Here is a 23,355-nt window from a genome sequence, read left to right as displayed (position 1 = left end):
CAACATGTCTTCTTAACGGGAGTCCAGGAGCTCATCTCCACAAATGGACTTTTCAGGATCCTTGGGTGGCTCCGTAGTTTGAAACCAATTCTGGTTATCGCTTCTCGGCCTTTTGGCTAAGATCAAGTGTAGTATCTGTTTTTATCAGTTTAATATCTGATACGTCCCCTATCTGGGGACCATATATTAAATGGATTTTTAGAACAGGGAGATGGAAAAAGAGCTTGCTCTGTCCACTCCACGCATTGACCTGGTATTGCAGTATCTCCAGGACCGGTGCACCCCTTCTTTAATGCAGTTTCTAAAATCAGAAAGAATTGAATTCAATGTTTTTTGTTCATTTTGCTTGTTTGTCGGATTTGGGGATGGACTCTTTGGCTTTGCTTTTCTTCTCCTCATTGGATTTTTCATGTTCAAAGTTGCAGAAGCCAGATTACAAGCTCATTTTGGTTCAACTTCAGCAACTGTGCATTGCATTGCCATGTAATGTGATGCAATGCTATCTTTCTAGCTCTCCCTTTTTACTTCCTTTTGGATAAACAGACATATTAGGCAAGCATTTTGGAGCTTTCACCTAAATAACTACAGGTGGTGAGATAAGCTGCACAATATAATTGACCTTTCAGTATATTGTTGCACACACACCATCTATTTAGCAAATGCCCTTGTTATCAACAGCAGCCTTTTAAACTCACCTGAGCTAACAGGTATGTGCGCTGGTTACTCTGCTGCGCTTAAAATTTCTTTTTTGGTTTGCTACAATGCCTTTTCTGAAACGTTGTCTCCTTCTGCTGGAACACTGACTTCTTTCATTTAATGCCTGCAGACTATAAAAGAGAACCCAACCCAAAAAGTTTGGTTGATTAGTCTGTGGCATTCTGTTAAACTGTTGCTTATGGCGGTCTCTGTGAGCTTCTCAGCGACATTCAGCCAGCCAGGTATCCTGCCTGCAGTAGATGGAATGTGGCAATGGAACGCTGGCTGCGCGTGTCATAATAGGCTCTGAGCCTTTATATACCTGTGCACAGCAGCAGCCACCTTCAGTCTGCTGCTGGACAGCCAGCAGCAGCAGCAGCAGGAGAGGTATGTAATCAGGAGCCCTCCTGCTAAGGGTAGACAGCTGCTCGTTCCACCCCACCCCCCGCCTTAATTGGTTCTCCTCCCTTCCAACGGTGTTGAGGCGGGTGGGAACAGCAGGGGGTGAAGGTGCTGTGTTTAAAGAGGTGGAGTTATGCAGATCTAAAACGCGTGGATTGCAGCAGCAGCAAGCCGAAAAGTGCAGGCATGTAAGGGATCTAGAGGTTGACAACATGTCTTCTTAACGGGAGTCCAGGAGCTCATCTCCACAAATGGACTTTTCAGGATCCTTGGGTGGCTCCGTAGTTTGAAACCAATTCTGGTTATCGCTTCTCGGCCTTTTGGCTAAGATCAAGTGTAGTATCTGTTCTTATCAGTTTAATATCTGATACGTCCCCTATCTGGGGACCATATATTAAATGGATTTTTAGAACAGGGAGATGGAAAAAGAGCTTGCTCTGTCTACTCCACGCATTGACCTGGTATTGCAGTATCTCCAGGACCGGTGCACCCCTTCTTTAATGCAGTTTCTAAAATCAGAAAGAATTGAATTCAATGTTTTTTGTTCATTTTGCTTGTTTGTCGGATTTGGGGATGGACTCTTTGGCTTTGCTTTTCTTCTCCTCATTGGATTTTTCATGTTCAAAGTTGCAGAAGCCAGATTACAAGCTCATTTTGGTTCAACTTCAGCAACTGTGCATTGCATTGCCATGTAATGTGATGCAATGCTATCTTTCTAGCTCTCCCTTTTTACTTCCTTTTGGATAAACAGACATATTAGGCAAGCATTTTGGAGCTTTCACCTAAATAACTACAGGTGGTGAGATAAGCTGCACAATATAATTGACCTTTCAGTATATTGTTGCACACACACCATCTATTTAGCAAATGCCCTTGTTATCAACAGCAGCCTTTTAAACTCACCTGAGCTAACAGGTATGTGCGCTGGTTACTCTGCTGCGCTTAAAATTTCTTTTTTGGTTTGCTACAATGCCTTTTCTGAAACGTTGTCTCCTTCTGCTGGAACACTGACTTCTTTCATTTAATGCCTGCAGACTATAAAAGAGAACCCAACCCAAAAAGTTTGGTTGATTAGTCTGTGGCATTCTGTTAAACTGTTGCTTATGGCGGTCTCTGTGAGCTTCTCAGCGACATTCAGCCAGCCAGGTATCCTGCCTGCAGTAGATGGAATGTGGCAATGGAACGCTGGCTGCGCATGTCATAATAGGCTCTGAGCCTTTATATACCTGTGCACAGCAGCAGCCACCTTCAGTCTGCTGCTGGACAGCCAGCAGCAGCAGCAGCAGGAGAGGTATGTAATCAGGAGCCCTCCTGCTAAGGGTAGACAGCTGCTCGTTCCACCCCACCCCCCGCCTTAATTGGTTCTCCTCCCTTCCAACGGTGTTGAGGCGGGTGGGAACAGCAGGGGGTGAAGGTGCTGTGTTTAAAGAGGTGGAGTTATGCAGATCTAAAACGCGTGGATTGCAGCAGCAGCAAGCCGAAAAGTGCAGGCATGTAAGGGATCTAGAGGTTGACAACATGTCTTCTTAACGGGAGTCCAGGAGCTCATCTCCACAAATGGACTTTTCAGGATCCTTGGGTGGCTCCGTAGTTTGAAACCAATTCTGGTTATCGCTTCTCGGCCTTTTGGCTAAGATCAAGTGTAGTATCTGTTCTTATCAGTTTAATATCTGATACGTCCCCTATCTGGGGACCATATATTAAATGGATTTTTAGAACAGGGAGATGGAAAAAGAGCTTGCTCTGTCCACTCCACGCATTGACCTGGTATTGCAGTATCTCCAGGACCGGTGCACCCCTTCTTTAATGCAGTTTCTAAAATCAGAAAGAATTGAATTCAATGTTTTTTGTTCATTTTGCTTGTTTGTCGGATTTGGGGATGGACTCTTTGGCTTTGCTTTTCTTCTCCTCATTGGATTTTTCATGTTCAAAGTTGCAGAAGCCAGATTACAAGCTCATTTTGGTTCAACTTCAGCAACTGTGCATTGCATTGCCATGTAATGTGATGCAATGCTATCTTTCTAGCTCTCCCTTTTTACTTCCTTTTGGATAAACAGACATATTAGGCAAGCATTTTGGAGCTTTCACCTAAATAACTACAGGTGGTGAGATAAGCTGCACAATATAATTGACCTTTCAGTATATTGTTGCACACACACCATCTATTTAGCAAATGCCCTTGTTATCAACAGCAGCCTTTTAAACTCACCTGAGCTAACAGGTATGTGCGCTGGTTACTCTGCTGCGCTTAAAATTTCTTTTTTGGTTTGCTACAATGCCTTTTCTGAAACGTTGTCTCCTTCTGCTGGAACACTGACTTCTTTCATTTAATGCCTGCAGACTATAAAAGAGAACCCAACCCAAAAAGTTTGGTTGATTAGTCTGTGGCATTCTGTTAAACTGTTGCTTATGGCGGTCTCTGTGAGCTTCTCAGCGACATTCAGCCAGCCAGGTATCCTGCCTGCAGTAGATGGAATGTGGCAATGGAACGCTGGCTGCGCGTGTCATAATAGGCTCTGAGCCTTTATATACCTGTGCACAGCAGCAGCCACCTTCAGTCTGCTGCTGGACAGCCAGCAGCAGCAGCAGCAGGAGAGGTATGTAATCAGGAGCCCTCCTGCTAAGGGTAGACAGCTGCTCGTTCCACCCCACCCCCCGCCTTAATTGGTTCTCCTCCCTTCCAACGGTGTTGAGGCGGGTGGGAACAGCAGGGGGTGAAGGTGCTGTGTTTAAAGAGGTGGAGTTATGCAGATCTAAAACGCGTGGATTGCAGCAGCAGCAAGCCGAAAAGTGCAGGCATGTAAGGGATCTAGAGGTTGACAACATGTCTTCTTAACGGGAGTCCAGGAGCTCATCTCCACAAATGGACTTTTCAGGATCCTTGGGTGGCTCCGTAGTTTGAAACCAATTCTGGTTATCGCTTCTCGGCCTTTTGGCTAAGATCAAGTGTAGTATCTGTTCTTATCAGTTTAATATCTGATACGTCCCCTATCTGGGGACCATATATTAAATGGATTTTTAGAACAGGGAGATGGAAAAAGAGCTTGCTCTGTCCACTCCACGCATTGACCTGGTATTGCAGTATCTCCAGGACCGGTGCACCCCTTCTTTAATGCAGTTTCTAAAATCAGAAAGAATTGAATTCAATGTTTTTTGTTCATTTTGCTTGTTTGTCGGATTTGGGGATGGACTCTTTGGCTTTGCTTTTCTTCTCCTCATTGGATTTTTCATGTTCAAAGTTGCAGAAGCCAGATTACAAGCTCATTTTGGTTCAACTTCAGCAACTGTGCATTGCATTGCCATGTAATGTGATGCAATGCTATCTTTCTAGCTCTCCCTTTTTACTTCCTTTTGGATAAACAGACATATTAGGCAAGCATTTTGGAGCTTTCACCTAAATAACTACAGGTGGTGAGATAAGCTGCACAATATAATTGACCTTTCAGTATATTGTTGCACACACACCATCTATTTAGCAAATGCCCTTGTTATCAACAGCAGCCTTTTAAACTCACCTGAGCTAACAGGTATGTGCGCTGGTTACTCTGCTGCGCTTAAAATTTCTTTTTTGGTTTGCTACAATGCCTTTTCTGAAACGTTGTCTCCTTCTGCTGGAACACTGACTTCTTTCATTTAATGCCTGCAGACTATAAAAGAGAACCCAACCCAAAAAGTTTGGTTGATTAGTCTGTGGCATTCTGTTAAACTGTTGCTTATGGCGGTCTCTGTGAGCTTCTCAGCGACATTCAGCCAGCCAGGTATCCTGCCTGCAGTAGATGGAATGTGGCAATGGAACGCTGGCTGCGCGTGTCATAATAGGCTCTGAGCCTTTATATACCTGTGCACAGCAGCAGCCACCTTCAGTCTGCTGCTGGACAGCCAGCAGCAGCAGCAGCAGGAGAGGTATGTAATCAGGAGCCCTCCTGCTAAGGGTAGACAGCTGCTCGTTCCACCCCACCCCCCGCCTTAATTGGTTCTCCTCCCTTCCAACGGTGTTGAGGCGGGTGGGAACAGCAGGGGGTGAAGGTGCTGTGTTTAAAGAGGTGGAGTTATGCAGATCTAAAACGCGTGGATTGCAGCAGCAGCAAGCCGAAAAGTTTAGGCATGTAAGGGATCTAGAGGTTGACCACATGTCTTCTTAACGGGAGTCCAGGAGCTCATCTCCACAAATGGACTTTTCAGGATCCTTGGGTGGCTCCGTAGTTTGAAACCAATTCTGGTTATCGCTTCTCGGCCTTTTGGCTAAGATCAAGTGTAGTATCTGTTCTTATCAGTTTAATATCTGATACGTCCCCTATCTGGGGACCATATATTAAATGGATTTTTAGAACAGGGAGATGGAAAAAGAGCTTGCTCTGTCCACTCCACGCATTGACCTGGTATTGCAGTATCTCCAGGACCGGTGCACCCCTTCTTTAATGCAGTTTCTAAAATCAGAAAGAATTGAATTCAATGTTTTTTGTTCATTTTGCTTGTTTGTCGGATTTGGGGATGGACTCTTTGGCTTTGCTTTTCTTCTCCTCATTGGATTTTTCATGTTCAAAGTTGCAGAAGCCAGATTACAAGCTCATTTTGGTTCAACTTCAGCAACTGTGCATTGCATTGCCATGTAATGTGATGCAATGCTATCTTTCTAGCTCTCCCTTTTTACTTCCTTTTGGATAAACAGACATATTAGGCAAGCATTTTGGAGCTTTCACCTAAATAACTACAGGTGGTGAGATAAGCTGCACAATATAATTGACCTTTCAGTATATTGTTGCACACACACCATCTATTTAGCAAATGCCCTTGTTATCAACAGCAGCCTTTTAAACTCACCTGAGCTAACAGGTATGTGCGCTGGTTACTCTGCTGTGCTTAAAATTTCTTTTTTGGTTTGCTACAATGCCTTTTCTGAAACGTTGTCTCCTTCTGCTGGAACACTGACTTCTTTCATTTAATGCCTGCAGACTATAAAAGAGAACCCAACCCAAAAAGTTTGGTTGATTAGTCTGTGGCATTCTGTTAAACTGTTGCTTATGGCGGTCTCTGTGAGCTTCTCAGCGACATTCAGCCAGCCAGGTATCCTGCCTGCAGTAGATGGAATGTGGCAATGGAACGCTGGCTGCGCGTGTCATAATAGGCTCTGAGCCTTTATATACCTGTGCACAGCAGCAGCCACCTTCAGTCTGCTGCTGGACAGCCAGCAGCAGCAGCAGCAGGAGAGGTATGTAATCAGGAGCCCTCCTGCTAAGGGTAGACAGCTGCTCGTTCCACCCCACCCCCCGCCTTAATTGGTTCTCCTCCCTTCCAACGGTGTTGAGGCGGGTGGGAACAGCAGGGGGTGAAGGTGCTGTGTTTAAAGAGGTGGAGTTATGCAGATCTAAAACGCGTGGATTGCAGCAGCAGCAAGCCGAAAAGTGCAGGCATGTAAGGGATCTAGAGGTTGACAACATGTCTTCTTAACGGGAGTCCAGGAGCTCATCTCCACAAATGGACTTTTCAGGATCCTTGGGTGGCTCCGTAGTTTGAAACCAATTCTGGTTATCGCTTCTCGGCCTTTTGGCTAAGATCAAGTGTAGTATCTGTTCTTATCAGTTTAATATCTGATACGTCCCCTATCTGGGGACCATATATTAAATGGATTTTTAGAACAGGGAGATGGAAAAAGAGCTTGCTCTGTCCACTCCACGCATTGACCTGGTATTGCAGTATCTCCAGGACCGGTGCACCCCTTCTTTAATGCAGTTTCTAAAATCAGAAAGAATTGAATTCAATGTTTTTTGTTCATTTTGCTTGTTTGTCGGATTTGGGGATGGACTCTTTGGCTTTGCTTTTCTTCTCCTCATTGGATTTTTCATGTTCAAAGTTGCAGAAGCCAGATTACAAGCTCATTTTGGTTCAACTTCAGCAACTGTGCATTGCATTGCCATGTAATGTGATGCAATGCTATCTTTCTAGCTCTCCCTTTTTACTTCCTTTTGGATAAACAGACATATTAGGCAAGCATTTTGGAGCTTTCACCTAAATAACTACAGGTGGTGAGATAAGCTGCACAATATAATTGACCTTTCAGTATATTGTTGCACACACACCATCTATTTAGCAAATGCCCTTGTTATCAACAGCAGCCTTTTAAACTCACCTGAGCTAACAGGTATGTGCGCTGGTTACTCTGCTGCGCTTAAAATTTCTTTTTTGGTTTGCTACAATGCCTTTTCTGAAACGTTGTCTCCTTCTGCTGGAACACTGACTTCTTTCATTTAATGCCTGCAGACTATAAAAGAGAACCCAACCCAAAAAGTTTGGTTGATTAGTCTGTGGCATTCTGTTAAACTGTTGCTTATGGCGGTCTCTGTGAGCTTCTCAGCGACATTCAGCCAGCCAGGTATCCTGCCTGCAGTAGATGGAATGTGGCAATGGAACGCTGGCTGCGCGTGTCATAATAGGCTCTGAGCCTTTATATACCTGTGCACAGCAGCAGCCACCTTCAGTCTGCTGCTGGACAGCCAGCAGCAGCAGCAGCAGGAGAGGTATGTAATCAGGAGCCCTCCTGCTAAGGGTAGACAGCTGCTCGTTCCACCCCACCCCCCGCCTTAATTGGTTCTCCTCCCTTCCAACGGTGTTGAGGCGGGTGGGAACAGCAGGGGGTGAAGGTGCTGTGTTTAAAGAGGTGGAGTTATGCAGATCTAAAACGCGTGGATTGCAGCAGCAGCAAGCCGAAAAGTGCAGGCATGTAAGGGATCTAGAGGTTGACAACATGTCTTCTTAACGGGAGTCCAGGAGCTCATCTCCACAAATGGACTTTTCAGGATCCTTGGGTGGCTCCGTAGTTTGAAACCAATTCTGGTTATCGCTTCTCGGCCTTTTGGCTAAGATCAAGTGTAGTATCTGTTCTTATCAGTTTAATATCTGATACGTCCCCTATCTGGGGACCATATATTAAATGGATTTTTAGAACAGGGAGATGGAAAAAGAGCTTGCTCTGTCCACTCCACGCATTGACCTGGTATTGCAGTATCTCCAGGACCGGTGCACCCCTTCTTTAATGCAGTTTCTAAAATCAGAAAGAATTGAATTCAATGTTTTTTGTTCATTTTGCTTGTTTGTCGGATTTGGGGATGGACTCTTTGGCTTTGCTTTTCTTCTCCTCATTGGATTTTTCATGTTCAAAGTTGCAGAAGCCAGATTACAAGCTCATTTTGGTTCAACTTCAGCAACTGTGCATTGCATTGCCATGTAATGTGATGCAATGCTATCTTTCTAGCTCTCCCTTTTTACTTCCTTTTGGATAAACAGACATATTAGGCAAGCATTTTGGAGCTTTCACCTAAATAACTACAGGTGGTGAGATAAGCTGCACAATATAATTGACCTTTCAGTATATTGTTGCACACACACCATCTATTTAGCAAATGCCCTTGTTATCAACAGCAGCCTTTTAAACTCACCTGAGCTAACAGGTATGTGCGCTGGTTACTCTGCTGCGCTTAAAATTTCTTTTTTGGTTTGCTACAATGCCTTTTCTGAAACGTTGTCTCCTTCTGCTGGAACACTGACTTCTTTCATTTAATGCCTGCAGACTATAAAAGAGAACCCAACCCAAAAAGTTTGGTTGATTAGTCTGTGGCATTCTGTTAAACTGTTGCTTATGGCGGTCTCTGTGAGCTTCTCAGTGACATTCAGCCAGCCAGGTATCCTGCCTGCAGTAGATGGAATGTGGCAATGGAACGCTGGCTGCGCGTGTCATAATAGGCTCTGAGCCTTTATATACCTGTGCACAGCAGCAGCCACCTTCAGTCTGCTGCTGGACAGCCAGCAGCAGCAGCAGCAGGAGAGGTATGTAATCAGGAGCCCTCCTGCTAAGGGTAGACAGCTGCTCGTTCCACCCCACCCCCCGCCTTAATTGGTTCTCCTCCCTTCCAACGGTGTTGAGGCGGGTGGGAACAGCAGGGGGTGAAGGTGCTGTGTTTAAAGAGGTGGAGTTATGCAGATCTAAAACGCGTGGATTGCAGCAGCAGCAAGCCGAAAAGTGCAGGCATGTAAGGGATCTAGAGGTTGACAACATGTCTTCTTAACGGGAGTCCAGGAGCTCATCTCCACAAATGGACTTTTCAGGATCCTTGGGTGGCTCCGTAGTTTGAAACCAATTCTGGTTATCGCTTCTCGGCCTTTTGGCTAAGATCAAGTGTAGTACCTGTTCTTATCAGTTTAATATCTGATACGTCCCCTATCTAAGGACCATATATTAAATGGATTTTTAGAACAGGGAGATGGAAAAAGAGCTTGCTCTGTCCACTCCACGCATTGACCTGGTATTGCAGTATCTCCAGGACCGGTGCACCCCTTCTTTAATGCAGTTTCTAAAATCAGAAAGAATTGAATTCAATGTTTTTTGTTCATTTTGCTTGTTTGTCGGATTTGGGGATGGACTCTTTGGCTTTGCTTTTCTTCTCCTCATTGGATTTTTCATGTTCAAAGTTGCAGAAGCCAGATTACAAGCTCATTTTGGTTCAACTTCAGCAACTGTGCATTGCATTGCCATGTAATGTGATGCAATGCTATCTTTCTAGCTCTCCCTTTTTACTTCCTTTTGGATAAACAGACATATTAGGCAAGCATTTTGGAGCTTTCACCTAAATAACTACAGGTGGTGAGATAAGCTGCACAATATAATTGACCTTTCAGTATATTGTTGCACACACACCATCTATTTAGCAAATGCCTTTGTTATCAACAGCAGCCTTTTAAACTCACCTGAGCTAACAGGTATGTGCGCTGGTTACTCTGCTGCGCTTAAAATTTCTTTTTTGGTTTGCTACAATGCCTTTTCTGAAACGTTGTCTCCTTCTGCTGGAACACTGACTTCTTTCATTTAATGCCTGCAGACTATAAAAGAGAACCCAACCCAAAAAGTTTGGTTGATTAGTCTGTGGCATTCTGTTAAACTGTTGCTTATGGCGGTCTCTGTGAGCTTCTCAGCGACATTCAGCCAGCCAGGTATCCTGCCTGCAGTAGATGGAATGTGGCAATGGAACGCTGGCTGCGCGTGTCATAATAGGCTCTGAGCCTTTATATACCTGTGCACAGCAGCAGCCACCTTCAGTCTGCTGCTGGACAGCCAGCAGCAGCAGCAGGAGAGGTATGTAATCAGGAGCCCTCCTGCTAAGGGTAGACAGCTGCTCGTTCCACCCCACCCCCCGCCTTAATTGGTTCTCCTCCCTTCCAACGGTGTTGAGGCGGGTGGGAACAGCAGGGGGTGAAGGTGCTGTGTTTAAAGAGGTGGAGTTATGCAGATCTAAAACGCGTGGATTGCAGCAGCAGCAAGCCGAAAAGTGCAGGCATGTAAGGGATCTAGAGGTTGACAACATGTCTTCTTAACGGGAGTCCAGGAGCTCATCTCCACAAATGGACTTTTCAGGATCCTTGGGTGGCTCCTTAGTTTGAAACCAATTCTGGTTATCGCTTCTCGGCCTTTTGGCTAAGATCAAGTGTAGTATCTGTTCTTATCAGTTTAATATCTGATACGTCCCCTATCTGGGGACCATATATTAAATGGATTTTTAGAACAGGGAGATGGAAAAAGAGCTTGCTCTGTCCACTCCACGCATTGACCTGGTATTGCAGTATCTCCAGGACCGGTGCACCCCTTCTTTAATGCAGTTTCTAAAATCAGAAAGAATTGAATTCAATGTTTTTTGTTCATTTTGCTTGTTTGTCGGATTTGGGGATGGACTCTTTGGCTTTGCTTTTCTTCTCCTCATTGGATTTTTCATGTTCAAAGTTGCAGAAGCCAGATTACAAGCTCATTTTGGTTCAACTTCAGCAACTGTGCATTGCATTGCCATGTAATGTGATGCAATGCTATCTTTCTAGCTCTCCCTTTTTACTTCCTTTTGGATAAACAGACATATTAGGCAAGCATTTTGGAGCTTTCACCTAAATAACTACAGGTGGTGAGATAAGCTGCACAATATGATTGACCTTTCAGTATATTGTTGCACACACACCATCTATTTAGCAAATGCCCTTGTTATCAACAGCAGCCTTTTAAACTCACCTGAGCTAACAGGTATGTGCGCTGGTTACTCTGCTGCGCTTAAAATTTCTTTTTTGGTTTGCTACAATGCCTTTTCTGAAACGTTGTCTCCTTCTGCTGGAACACTGACTTCTTTCATTTAATGCCTGCAGACTATAAAAGAGAACCCAACCCAAAAAGTTTGGTTGATTAGTCTGTGGCATTCTGTTAAACTGTTGCTTATGGCGGTCTCTGTGAGCTTCTCAGCGACATTCAGCCAGCCAGGTATCCTGCCTGCAGTAGATGGAATGTGGCAATGGAACGCTGGCTGCGCGTGTCATAATAGGCTCTGAGCCTTTATATACCTGTGCACAGCAGCAGCCACCTTCAGTCTGCTGCTGGACAGCCAGCAGCAGCAGCAGCAGGAGAGGTATGTAATCAGGAGCCCTCCTGCTAAGGGTAGACAGCTGCTCGTTCCACCCCACCCCCCGCCTTAATTGGTTCTCCTCCCTTCCAACGGTGTTGAGGCGGGTGGGAACAGCAGGGGGTGAAGGTGCTGTGTTTAAAGAGGTGGAGTTATGCAGATCTAAAACGCGTGGATTGCAGCAGCAGCAAGCCGAAAAGTGCAGGCATGTAAGGGATCTAGAGGTTGACAACATGTCTTCTTAACGGGAGTCCAGGAGCTCATCTCCACAAATGGACTTTTCAGGATCCTTGGGTGGCTCCGTAGTTTGAAACCAATTCTGGTTATCGCTTCTCGGCCTTTTGGCTAAGATCAAGTGTAGTATCTGTTCTTATCAGTTTAATATCTGATACGTCCCCTATCTGGGGACCATATATTAAATGGATTTTTAGAACAGGGAGATGGAAAAAGAGCTTGCTCTGTCCACTCCACGCATTGACCTGGTATTGCAGTATCTCCAGGACCGGTGCACCCCTTCTATAATGCAGTTTCTAAAATCAGAAAGAATTGAATTCAATGTTTTTTGTTCATTTTGCTTGTTTGTCGGATTTTGGGATGGTCTCTTTGGCTTTGGTTTTCTTCTCCTCATTGGATTTTTCATGTTCAAAGTTGCAGAAGCCAGATTACAAGCTCATTTTGGTTCAACTTCAGCAACTGTGCATTGCATTGCCATGTAATGTGATGCAATGCTATCTTTCTAGCTCTCCCTTTTTACTTCCTTTTGGATAAACAGACATATTAGGCAAGCATTTTGGAGCTTTCACCTAAATAACTACAGGTGGTGAGATAAGCTGCACAATATAATTGACCTTTCAGTATATTGTTGCACACACACCATCTATTTAGCAAATGCCCTTGTTATCAACAGCAGCCTTTTAAACTCACCTGAGCTAACAGGTATGTGCGCTGGTTACTCTGCTGCGCTTAAAATTTCTTTTTTGGTTTGCTACAATGCCTTTTCTGAAACGTTGTCTCCTTCTGCTGGAACACTGACTTCTTTCATTTAATGCCTGCAGACTATAAAAGAGAACCCAACCCAAAAAGTTTGGTTGATTAGTCTGTGGCATTCTGTTAAACTGTTGCTTATGGCGGTCTCTGTGAGCTTCTCAGCGACATTCAGCCAGCCAGGTATCCTGCCTGCAGTAGATGGAATGTGGCAATGGAACGCTGGCTGCGCGTGTCATAATAGGCTCTGAGCCTTTATATACCTGTGCACAGCAGCAGCCACCTTCAGTCTGCTGCTGGACAGCCAGCAGCAGCAGCAGGAGAGGTATGTAATCAGGAGCCCTCCTGCTAAGGGTAGACAGCTGCTCGTTCCACCCCACCCCCCGCCTTAATTGGTTCTCCTCCCTTCCAACGGTGTTGAGGCGGGTGGGAACAGCAGGGGGTGAAGGTGCTGTGTTTAAAGAGGTGGAGTTATGCAGATCTAAAACGCGTGGATTGCAGCAGCAGCAAGCCGAAAAGTGCAGGCATGTAAGGGATCTAGAGGTTGACAACATGTCTTCTTAACGGGAGTCCAGGAGCTCATCTCCACAAATGGACTTTTCAGGATCCTTGGGTGGCTCCTTAGTTTGAAACCAATTCTGGTTATCGCTTCTCGGCCTTTTGGCTAAGATCAAGTGTAGTATCTGTTCTTATCAGTTTAATATCTGATACGTCCCCTATCTGGGGACCATATATTAAATGGATTTTTAGAACAGGGAGATGGAAAAAGAGCTTGCTCTGTCCACTCCACGCATTGACCTGGTATTGCAGTATCTCCAGGACCGGTGCACCCCTTCTTTAATGCAGTTTCTAAAATCAGAAAGAATTGAATTCAATGTTTTTTGTTCATTTTGCTTGTTTGTCCGATTTGGGGATGGACTCTTTGGCTTTGCTTTTCTTCTCCTCATTGGATTTTTCATGTTCAAAGTTGCAGAAGCCAGATTACAAGCTCATTTTGGTTCAACTTCAGCAACTGTGCATTGCATTGCCATGTAATGTGATGCAATGCTATCTTTCTAGCTCTCCCTTTTTACTTCCTTTTGGATAAACAGACATATTAGGCAAGCATTTTGGAGCTTTCACCTAAATAACTACAGGTGGTGAGATAAGCTGCACAATATAATTGACCTTTCAGTATATTGTTGCACACACACCATCTATTTAGCAAATGCCCTTGTTATCAACAGCAGCCTTTTAAACTCACCTGAGCTAACAGGTATGTGCGCTGGTTACTCTGCTGCGCTTAAAATTTCTTTTTTGGTTTGCTACAATGCCTTTTCTGAAACGTTGTCTCCTTCTGCTGGAACACTGACTTCTTTCATTTAATGCCTGCAGACTATAAAAGAGAACCCAACCCAAAAAGTTTGGTTGATTAGTCTGTGGCATTCTGTTAAACTGTTGCTTATGGCGGTCTCTGTGAGCTTCTCAGCGACATTCAGCCAGCCAGGTATCCTGCCTGCAGTAGATGGAATGTGGCAATGGAACGCTGGCTGCGCGTGTCATAATAGGCTCTGAGCCTTTATATACCTGTGCACAGCAGCAGCCACCTTCAGTCTGCTGCTGGACAGCCAGCAGCAGCAGCAGCAGGAGAGGTATGTAATCAGGAGCCCTCCTGCTAAGGGTAGACAGCTGCTCGTTCCACCCCACCCCCCGCCTTAATTGGTTCTCCTCCCTTCCAACGGTGTTGAGGCGGGTGGGAACAGCAGGGGGTGAAGGTGCTGTGTTTAAAGAGGTGGAGTTATGCAGATCTAAAACGCGTGGATTGCAGCAGCAGCAAGCCGAAAAGTGCAGGCATGTAAGGGATCTAGAGGTTGACAACATGTCTTCTTAACGGGAGTCCAGGAGCTCATCTCCACAAATGGACTTTTCAGGATCCTTGGGTGGCTCCGTAGTTTGAAACCAATTCTGGTTATCGCTTCTCGGCCTTTTGGCTAAGATCAAGTGTAGTATCTGTTCTTATCAGTTTAATATCTGATACGTCCCCTATCTGGGGACCATATATTAAATGGATTTTTAGAACAGGGAGATGGAAAAAGAGCTTGCTCTGTCCACTCCACGCATTGACCTGGTATTGCAGTATCTCCAGGACCGGTGCACCCCTTCTATAATGCAGTTTCTAAAATCAGAAAGAATTGAATTCAATGTTTTTTGTTCATTTTGCTTGTTTGTCGGATTTTGGGATGGACTCTTTGGCTTTGGTTTTCTTCTCCTCATTGGATTTTTCATGTTCAAAGTTGCAGAAGCCAGATTACAAGCTCATTTTGGTTCAACTTCAGCAACTGTGCATTGCATTGCCATGTAATGTGATGCAATGCTATCTTTCTAGCTCTCCCTTTTTACTTCCTTTTGGATAAACAGACATATTAGGCAAGCATTTTGGAGCTTTCACCTAAATAACTACAGGTGGTGAGATAAGCTGCACAATATAATTGACCTTTCAGTATATTGTTGCACACACACCATCTATTTAGCAAATGCCCTTGTTATCAACAGCAGCCTTTTAAACTCACCTGAGCTAACAGGTATGTGCGCTGGTTACTCTGCTGCACTTAAAATTTCTTTTTTGGTTTGCTACAATGCCTTTTCTGAAACGTTGTCTCCTTCTGCTGGAACACTGACTTCTTTCATTTAATGCCTGCAGACTATAAAAGAGAACCCAACCCAAAAAGTTTGGTTGATTAGTCTGTGGCATTCTGTTAAACTGTTGCTTATGGCGGTCTCTGTGAGCTTCTCAGCGACATTCAGCCAGCCAGGTATCCTGCCTGCAGTAGATGGAATGTGGCAATGGAACGCTGGCTGCGCGTGTCATAATAGGCTCTGAGCCTTTATATACCTGTACACAGCAGCAGCCACCTTCAGTCTGCTGCTGGACAGCCAGCAGCAGCAGCAGCAGGAGAGGTATGTAATCAGGAGCCCTCCTGCTAAGGGTAGACAGCTGATCGTTCCACCCCACCCCCCGCCTTAATTGGTTCTCCTCCCTTCCAACGGTGTTGAGGCGGGTGGGAACAGCAGGGGGTGAAGGTGCTGTGTTTAAAGAGGTGGAGTTATGCAGATCTAAAACGCGTGGATTGCAGCAGCAGCAAGCCGAAAAGTGCAGGCATGTAAGGGATCTAGAGGTTGACAACATGTCTTCTTAACGGGAGTCCAGGAGCTCATCTCCACAAATGGACTTTTCAGGATCCTTGGGTGGCTCCGTAGTTTGAAACCAATTCTGGTTATCGCTTCTCGGCCTTTTGGCTAAGATCAAGTGTAGTATCTGTTCTTATCAGTTTAATATCTGATACGTCCCCTATCTGGGGACCATATATTAAATGGATTTTTAGAACAGGGAGATGGAAAAAGAGCTTGCTCTGTCCACTCCACGCATTGACCTGGTATTGCAGTATCTCCAGGACCGGTGCACCCCTTCTTTAATGCAGTTTCTAAAATCAGAAAGAATTGAATTCAATGTTTTTTGTTCATTTTGCTTGTTTGTCGGATTTGGGGATGGACTCTTTGGCTTTGCTTTTCTTCTCCTCATTGGATTTTTCATGTTCAAAGTTGCAGAAGCCAGATTACAAGCTCATTTTGGTTCAACTTCAGCAACTGTGCATTGCATTGCCATGTAATGTGATGCAATGCTATCTTTCTAGCTCTCCCTTTTTACTTCCTTTTGGATAAACAGACATATTAGGCAAGCATTTTGGAGCTTTCACCTAAATAACTACAGGTGGTGAGATAAGCTGCACAATATAATTGACCTTTCAGTATATTGTTGCACACACACCATCTATTTAGCAAATGCCCTTGTTATCAACAGCAGCCTTTTAAACTCACCTGAGCTAACAGGTATGTGCGCTGGTTACTCTGCTGCGCTTAAAATTTCTTTTTTGGTTTGCTACAATGCCTTTTCTGAAACGTTGTCTCCTTCTGCTGGAACACTGACTTCTTTCATTTAATGCCTGCAGACTATAAAAGAGAACCCAACCCAAAAAGTTTGGTTGATTAGTCTGTGGCATTCTGTTAAACTGTTGCTTATGGCGGTCTCTGTGAGCTTCTCAGTGACATTCAGCCAGCCAGGTATCCTGCCTGCAGTAGATGGAATGTGGCAATGGAACGCTGGCTGCGCGTGTCATAATAGGCTCTGAGCCTTTGTATACCTGTGCACAGCAGCAGCCACCTTCAGTCTGCTGCTGGACAGCCAGCAGCAGCAGCAGCAGGAGAGGTATGTAATCAGGAGCCCTCCTGCTAAGGGTAGACAGCTGCTCGTTCCACCCCACCCCCCGCCTTAATTGGTTCTCCTCCCTTCCAACGGTGTTGAGGCGGGTGGGAACAGCAGGGGGTGAAGGTGCTGTGTTTAAAGAGGTGGAGTTATGCAGATCTAAAACGCGTGGATTGCAGCAGCAGCAAGCCGAAAAGTGCAGGCATGTAAGGGATCTAGAGGTTGACAACATGTCTTCTTAACGGGAGTCCAGGAGCTCATCTCCACAAATGGACTTTTCAGGATCCTTGGGTGGCTCCGTAGTTTGAAACCAATTCTGGTTATCGCTTCTCGGCCTTTTGGCTAAGATCAAGTGTAGTACCTGTTCTTATCAGTTTAATATCTGATACGTCCCCTATCTGAGGACCATATATTAAATGGATTTTTAGAACAGGGAGATGGAAAAAGAGCTTGCTCTGTCCACTCCACGCATTGACCTGGTATTGCAGTATCTCCAGGACCGGTGCACCCCTTCTTTAATGCAGTTTCTAAAATCAGAAAGAATTGAATTCAATGTTTTTTGTTCATTTTGCTTGTTTGTCGGATTTGGGGATGGACTCTTTGGCTTTGCTTTTCTTCTCCTCATTGGATTTTTCATGTTCAAAGTTGCAGAAGCCAGATTACAAGCTCATTTTGGTTCAACTTCAGCAACTGTGCATTGCATTGCCATGTAATGTGATGCAATGCTATCTTTCTAGCTCTCCCTTTTTACTTCCTTTTGGATAAACAGACATATTAGGCAAGCATTTTGGAGCTTTCACCTAAATAACTACAGGTGGTGAGATAAGCTGCACAATATAATTGACCTTTCAGTATATTGTTGCACACACACCATCTATTTAGCAAATGCCTTTGTTATCAACAGCAGCCTTTTAAACTCACCTGAGCTAACAGGTATGTGCGCTGGTTACTCTGCTGCGCTTAAAATTTCTTTTTTGGTTTGCTACAATGCCTTTTCTGAAACGTTGTCTCCTTCTGCTGGAACACTGACTTCTTTCATTTAATGCCTGCAGACTATAAAAGAGAACCCAACCCAAAAAGTTTGGTTGATTAGTCTGTGGCATTCTGTTAAACTGTTGCTTATGGCGGTCTCTGTGAGCTTCTCAGCGACATTCAGCCAGCCAGGTATCCTGCCTGCAGTAGATGGAATGTGGCAATGGAACGCTGGCTGCGCGTGTCATAATAGGCTCTGAGCCTTTATATACCTGTGCACAGCAGCAGCCACCTTCAGTCTGCTGCTGGACAGCCAGCAGCAGCAGCAGGAGAGGTATGTAATCAGGAGCCCTCCTGCTAAGGGTAGACAGCTGCTCGTTCCACCCCACCCCCCGCCTTAATTGGTTCTCCTCCCTTCCAACGGTGTTGAGGCGGGTGGGAACAGCAGGGGGTGAAGGTGCTGTGTTTAAAGAGGTGGAGTTATGCAGATCTAAAACGCGTGGATTGCAGCAGCAGCAAGCCGAAAAGTGCAGGCATGTAAGGGATCTAGAGGTTGACAACATGTCTTCTTAACGGGAGTCCAGGAGCTCATCTCCACAAATGGACTTTTCAGGATCCTTGGGTGGCTCCTTAGTTTGAAACCAATTCTGGTTATCGCTTCTCGGCCTTTTGGCTAAGATCAAGTGTAGTATCTGTTCTTATCAGTTTAATATCTGATACGTCCCCTATCTGGGGACCATATATTAAATGGATTTTTAGAACAGGGAGATGGAAAAAGAGCTTGCTCTGTCCACTCCACGCATTGACCTGGTATTGCAGTATCTCCAGGACCGGTGCACCCCTTCTTTAATGCAGTTTCTAAAATCAGAAAGAATTGAATTCAATGTTTTTTGTTCATTTTGCTTGTTTGTCGGATTTGGGGATGGACTCTTTGGCTTTGCTTTTCTTCTCCTCATTGGATTTTTCATGTTCAAAGTTGCAGAAGCCAGATTACAAGCTCATTTTGGTTCAACTTCAGCAACTGTGCATTGCATTGCCATGTAATGTGATGCAATGCTATCTTTCTAGCTCTCCCTTTTTACTTCCTTTTGGATAAACAGACATATTAGGCAAGCATTTTGGAGCTTTCACCTAAATAACGACAGGTGGTGAGATAAGCTGCACAATATAATTGACCTTTCAGTATATTGTTGCACACACACCATCTATTTAGCAAATGCCCTTGTTATCAACAGCAGCCTTTTAAACTCACCTGAGCTAACAGGTATGTGCGCTGGTTACTCTGCTGCGCTTAAAATTTCTTTTTTGGTTTGCTACAATGCCTTTTCTGAAACGTTGTCTCCTTCTGCTGGAACACTGACTTCTTTCATTTAATGCCTGCAGACTATAAAAGAGAACCCAACCCAAAAAGTTTGGTTGATTAGTCTGTGGCATTCTGTTAAACTGTTGCTTATGGCGGTCTCTGTGAGCTTCTCAGCGACATTCAGCCAGCCAGGTATCCTGCCTGCAGTAGATGGAATGTGGCAATGGAACGCTGGCTGCGCGTGTCATAATAGGCTCTGAGCCTTTATATACCTGTGCACAGCAGCAGCCACCTTCAGTCTGCTGCTGGACAGCCAGCAGCAGCAGCAGCAGGAGAGGTATGTAATCAGGAGCCCTCCTGCTAAGGGTAGACAGCTGCTCGTTCCACCCCACCCCCCGCCTTAATTGGTTCTCCTCCCTTCCAACGGTGTTGAGGCGGGTGGGAACAGCAGGGGGTGAAGGTGCTGTGTTTAAAGAGGTGGAGTTATGCAGATCTAAAACGCGTGGATTGCAGCAGCAGCAAGCCGAAAAGTGCAGGCATGTAAGGGATCTAGAGGTTGACAACATGTCTTCTTAACGGGAGTCCAGGAGCTCATCTCCACAAATGGACTTTTCAGGATCCTTGGGTGGCTCCGTAGTTTGAAACCAATTCTGGTTATCACTTCTCGGCCTTTTGGCTAAGATCAAGTGTAGTATCTGTTCTTATCAGTTTAATATCTGATACGTCCCCTATCTGGGGACCATATATTAAATGGATTTTTAGAACAGGGAGATGGAAAAAGAGCTTGCTCTGTCCACTCCACGCATTGACCTGGTATTGCAGTATCTCCAGGACCGGTGCACCCCTTCTTTAATGCAGTTTCTAAAATCAGAAAGAATTGAATTCAATGTTTTTTGTTCATTTTGCTTGTTTGTCGGATTTGGGGATGGACTCTTTGGCTTTGCTTTTCTTCTCCTCATTGGATTTTTCATGTTCAAAGTTGCAGAAGCCAGATTACAAGCTCATTTTGGTTCAACTTCAGCAACTGTGCACTGCATTGCCATGTAATGTGATGCAATGCTATCTTTCTAGCTCTCCCTTTTTACTTCCTTTTGGATAAACAGACATATTAGGCAAGCATTTTGGAGCTTTCACCTAAATAACTACAGGTGGTGAGATAAGCTGCACAATATAATTGACCTTTCAGTATATTGTTGCACACACACCATCTATTTAGCAAATGCCCTTGTTATCAACAGCAGCCTTTTAAACTCACCTGAGCTAACAGGTATGTGCGCTGGTTACTCTGCTGCGCTTAAAATTTCTTTTTTGGTTTGCTACAATGCCTTTTCTGAAACGTTGTCTCCTTCTGCTGGAACACTGACTTCTTTCATTTAATGCCTGCAGACTATAAAAGAGAACCCAACCCAAAAAGTTTGGTTGATTAGTCTGTGGCATTCTGTTAAACTGTTGCTTATGGCGGTCTCTGTGAGCTTCTCAGCGACATTCAGCCAGCCAGGTATCCTGCCTGCAGTAGATGGAATGTGGCAATGGAACGCTGGCTGCGCGTGTCATAATAGGCTCTGAGCCTTTATATACCTGTGCACAGCAGCAGCCACCTTCAGTCTGCTGCTGGACAGCCAGCAGCAGCAGCAGCAGGAGAGGTATGTAATCAGGAGCCCTCCTGCTAAGGGTAGACAGCTGCTCGTTCCACCCCACCCCCCGCCTTAATTGGTTCTCCTCCCTTCCAACGGTGTTGAGGCGGGTGGGAACAGCAGGGGGTGAAGGTGCTGTGTTTAAAGAGGTGGAGTTATGCAGATCTAAAACGCGTGGATTGCAGCAGCAGCAAGCCGAAAAGTGCAGGCATGTAAGGGATCTAGAGGTTGACAACATGTCTTCTTAACGGGAGTCCAGGAGCTCATCTCCACAAATGGACTTTTCAGGATCCTTGGGTGGCTCCATAGTTTGAAACCAATTCTGGTTATCGCTTCTCGGCCTTTTGGCTAAGATCAAGTGTAGTATCTGTTCTTATCAGTTTAATATCTGATACGTCCCCTATCTGGGGACCATATATTAAATGGATTTTTAGAACAGGGAGATGGAAAAAGAGCTTGCTCTGTCCACTCCACGCATTGACCTGGTATTGCAGTATCTCCAGGACCGGTGCACCCCTTCTTTAATGCAGTTTCTAAAATCAGAAAGAATTGAATTCAATGTTTTTTGTTCATTTTGCTTGTTTGTCGGATTTGGGGATGGACTCTTTGGCTTTGCTTTTCTTCTCCTCATTGGATTTTTCATGTTCAAAGTTGCAGAAGCCAGATTACAAGCTCATTTTGGTTCAACTTCAGCAACTGTGCATTGCATTGCCATGTAATGTGATGCAATGCTATCTTTCTAGCTCTCCCTTTTTACTTCCTTTTGGATAAACAGACATATTAGGCAAGCATTTTGGAGCTTTCACCTAAATAACTACAGGTGGTGAGATAAGCTGCACAATATAATTGACCTTTCAGTATATTGTTGCACACACACCATCTATTTAGCAAATGCCCTTGTTATCAACAGCAGCCTTTTAAACTCACCTGAGCTAACAGGTATGTGCGCTGGTTACTCTGCTGCGCTTAAAATTTCTTTTTTGGTTTGCTACAATGCCTTTTCTGAAACGTTGTCTCCTTCTGCTGGAACACTGACTTCTTTCATTTAATGCCTGCAGACTATAAAAGAGAACCCAACCCAAAAAGTTTGGTTGATTAGTCTGTGGCATTCTGTTAAACTGTTGCTTATGGCGGTCTCTGTGAGCTTCTCAGCGACATTCAGCCAGCCAGGTATCCTGCCTGCAGTAGATGGAATGTGGCAATGGAACGCTGGCTGCGCGTGTCATAATAGGCTCTGAGCCTTTATATACCTGTGCACAGCAGCAGCCACCTTCAGTCTGCTGCTGGACAGCCAGCAGCAGCAGCAGCAGGAGAGGTATGTAATCAGGAGCCCTCCTGCTAAGGGTAGACAGCTGCTCGTTCCACCCCACCCCCCGCCTTAATTGGTTCTCCTCCCTTCCAACGGTGTTGAGGCGGGTGGGAACAGCAGGGGGTGAAGGTGCTGTGTTTAAAGAGGTGGAGTTATGCAGATCTAAAACGCGTGGATTGCAGCAGCAGCAAGCCGAAAAGTGCAGGCATGTAAGGGATCTAGAGGTTGACAACATGTCTTCTTAACGGGAGTCCAGGAGCTCATCTCCACAAATGGACTTTTCAGGATCCTTGGGTGGCTCCGTAGTTTGAAACCAATTCTGGTTATCACTTCTCGGCCTTTTGGCTAAGATCAAGTGTAGTATCTGTTCTTATCAGTTTAATATCTGATACGTCCCCTATCTGGGGACCATATATTAAATGGATTTTTAGAACAGGGAGATGGAAAAAGAGCTTGCTCTGTCCACTCCACGCATTGACCTGGTATTGCAGTATCTCCAGGACCGGTGCACCCCTTCTTTAATGCAGTTTCTAAAATCAGAAAGAATTGAATTCAATGTTTTTTGTTCATTTTGCTTGTTTGTCGGATTTGGGGATGGACTCTTTGGCTTTGCTTTTCTTCTCCTCATTGGATTTTTCATGTTCAAAGTTGCAGAAGCCAGATTACAAGCTCATTTTGGTTCAACTTCAGCAACTGTGCACTGCATTGCCATGTAATGTGATGCAATGCTATCTTTCTAGCTCTCCCTTTTTACTTCCTTTTGGATAAACAGACATATTAGGCAAGCATTTTGGAGCTTTCACCTAAATAACTACAGGTGGTGAGATAAGCTGCACAATATAATTGACCTTTCAGTATATTGTTGCACACACACCATCTATTTAGCAAATGCCCTTGTTATCAACAGCAGCCTTTTAAACTCACCTGAGCTAACAGGTATGTGCGCTGGTTACTCTGCTGCGCTTAAAATTTCTTTTTTGGTTTGCTACAATGCCTTTTCTGAAACGTTGTCTCCTTCTGCTGGAACACTGACTTCTTTCATTTAATGCCTGCAGACTATAAAAGAGAACCCAACCCAAAAAGTTTGGTTGATTAGTCTGTGGCATTCTGTTAAACTGTTGCTTATGGCGGTCTCTGTGAGCTTCTCAGCGACATTCAGCCAGCCAGGTATCCTGCCTGCAGTAGATGGAATGTGGCAATGGAACGCTGGCTGCGCGTGTCATAATAGGCTCTGAGCCTTTATATACCTGTGCACAGCAGCAGCCACCTTCAGTCTGCTGCTGGACAGCCAGCAGCAGCAGCAGCAGGAGAGGTATGTAATCAGGAGCCCTCCTGCTAAGGGTAGACAGCTGCTCGTTCCACCCCACCCCCCGCCTTAATTGGTTCTCCTC

The 23,355-nt window shown here is 44.9% G+C and overlaps 18 non-coding genes across 18 annotated transcripts; all 18 read left to right on the top strand.

Annotated features, from left to right (window-relative positions):
- Positions 1-96: 96 nt before the first annotated feature.
- On the top strand, positions 97-287 carry LOC141229379 (U2 spliceosomal RNA). Its single transcript, XR_012296073.1, has one exon. It is a non-coding gene; the product is annotated as a U2 spliceosomal RNA (small nuclear RNA).
- Positions 288-1,402: 1,115 nt separating this feature from the next.
- On the top strand, positions 1,403-1,593 carry LOC141229459 (U2 spliceosomal RNA). Its single transcript, XR_012296135.1, has one exon. It is a non-coding gene; the product is annotated as a U2 spliceosomal RNA (small nuclear RNA).
- Positions 1,594-2,708: 1,115 nt separating this feature from the next.
- LOC141229458 (U2 spliceosomal RNA) lies at positions 2,709-2,899 on the top strand. The gene has a single exon (XR_012296134.1). It is a non-coding gene; the product is annotated as a U2 spliceosomal RNA (small nuclear RNA).
- A 1,115-nt stretch (positions 2,900-4,014) lies between these two features.
- Positions 4,015-4,205, top strand: LOC141229457 (U2 spliceosomal RNA). The gene has a single exon (XR_012296133.1). It is a non-coding gene; the product is annotated as a U2 spliceosomal RNA (small nuclear RNA).
- Positions 4,206-5,320: 1,115 nt separating this feature from the next.
- LOC141229456 (U2 spliceosomal RNA) lies at positions 5,321-5,511 on the top strand. Its single transcript, XR_012296132.1, has one exon. It is a non-coding gene; the product is annotated as a U2 spliceosomal RNA (small nuclear RNA).
- A 1,115-nt stretch (positions 5,512-6,626) lies between these two features.
- LOC141229455 (U2 spliceosomal RNA) lies at positions 6,627-6,817 on the top strand. Its single transcript, XR_012296131.1, has one exon. It is a non-coding gene; the product is annotated as a U2 spliceosomal RNA (small nuclear RNA).
- A 1,115-nt stretch (positions 6,818-7,932) lies between these two features.
- LOC141229454 (U2 spliceosomal RNA) lies at positions 7,933-8,123 on the top strand. Its single transcript, XR_012296130.1, has one exon. It is a non-coding gene; the product is annotated as a U2 spliceosomal RNA (small nuclear RNA).
- A 1,115-nt stretch (positions 8,124-9,238) lies between these two features.
- LOC141229405 (U2 spliceosomal RNA) lies at positions 9,239-9,429 on the top strand. Its single transcript, XR_012296098.1, has one exon. It is a non-coding gene; the product is annotated as a U2 spliceosomal RNA (small nuclear RNA).
- A 1,112-nt stretch (positions 9,430-10,541) lies between these two features.
- On the top strand, positions 10,542-10,732 carry LOC141229443 (U2 spliceosomal RNA). Its single transcript, XR_012296129.1, has one exon. It is a non-coding gene; the product is annotated as a U2 spliceosomal RNA (small nuclear RNA).
- A 1,115-nt stretch (positions 10,733-11,847) lies between these two features.
- On the top strand, positions 11,848-12,038 carry LOC141229432 (U2 spliceosomal RNA). Its single transcript, XR_012296121.1, has one exon. It is a non-coding gene; the product is annotated as a U2 spliceosomal RNA (small nuclear RNA).
- A 1,112-nt stretch (positions 12,039-13,150) lies between these two features.
- LOC141229419 (U2 spliceosomal RNA) lies at positions 13,151-13,341 on the top strand. The gene has a single exon (XR_012296112.1). It is a non-coding gene; the product is annotated as a U2 spliceosomal RNA (small nuclear RNA).
- A 1,115-nt stretch (positions 13,342-14,456) lies between these two features.
- LOC141229408 (U2 spliceosomal RNA) lies at positions 14,457-14,647 on the top strand. The gene has a single exon (XR_012296101.1). It is a non-coding gene; the product is annotated as a U2 spliceosomal RNA (small nuclear RNA).
- A 1,115-nt stretch (positions 14,648-15,762) lies between these two features.
- Positions 15,763-15,953, top strand: LOC141229396 (U2 spliceosomal RNA). The gene has a single exon (XR_012296090.1). It is a non-coding gene; the product is annotated as a U2 spliceosomal RNA (small nuclear RNA).
- A 1,115-nt stretch (positions 15,954-17,068) lies between these two features.
- Positions 17,069-17,259, top strand: LOC141229397 (U2 spliceosomal RNA). The gene has a single exon (XR_012296091.1). It is a non-coding gene; the product is annotated as a U2 spliceosomal RNA (small nuclear RNA).
- Positions 17,260-18,371: 1,112 nt separating this feature from the next.
- Positions 18,372-18,562, top strand: LOC141229384 (U2 spliceosomal RNA). Its single transcript, XR_012296078.1, has one exon. It is a non-coding gene; the product is annotated as a U2 spliceosomal RNA (small nuclear RNA).
- Positions 18,563-19,677: 1,115 nt separating this feature from the next.
- Positions 19,678-19,868, top strand: LOC141229367 (U2 spliceosomal RNA). The gene has a single exon (XR_012296061.1). It is a non-coding gene; the product is annotated as a U2 spliceosomal RNA (small nuclear RNA).
- Positions 19,869-20,983: 1,115 nt separating this feature from the next.
- On the top strand, positions 20,984-21,174 carry LOC141229373 (U2 spliceosomal RNA). The gene has a single exon (XR_012296067.1). It is a non-coding gene; the product is annotated as a U2 spliceosomal RNA (small nuclear RNA).
- A 1,115-nt stretch (positions 21,175-22,289) lies between these two features.
- LOC141229366 (U2 spliceosomal RNA) lies at positions 22,290-22,480 on the top strand. The gene has a single exon (XR_012296060.1). It is a non-coding gene; the product is annotated as a U2 spliceosomal RNA (small nuclear RNA).
- The last annotated feature ends 875 nt before the right edge of the window (positions 22,481-23,355 follow it).

The sequence above is a fragment of the Phyllobates terribilis genome, unplaced genomic scaffold, assembly GCF_046119375.1.
Source record: "Phyllobates terribilis strain yellow unplaced genomic scaffold, ASM4611937v1 Scaffold_472__1_contigs__length_1415193, whole genome shotgun sequence".
Lineage (NCBI taxonomy): Eukaryota > Metazoa > Chordata > Amphibia > Anura > Dendrobatidae > Phyllobates > Phyllobates terribilis.
The sequence above is the reverse complement of the archived record's forward strand: the minus strand, read 5'-3'. Positions and strand labels throughout refer to the sequence as shown.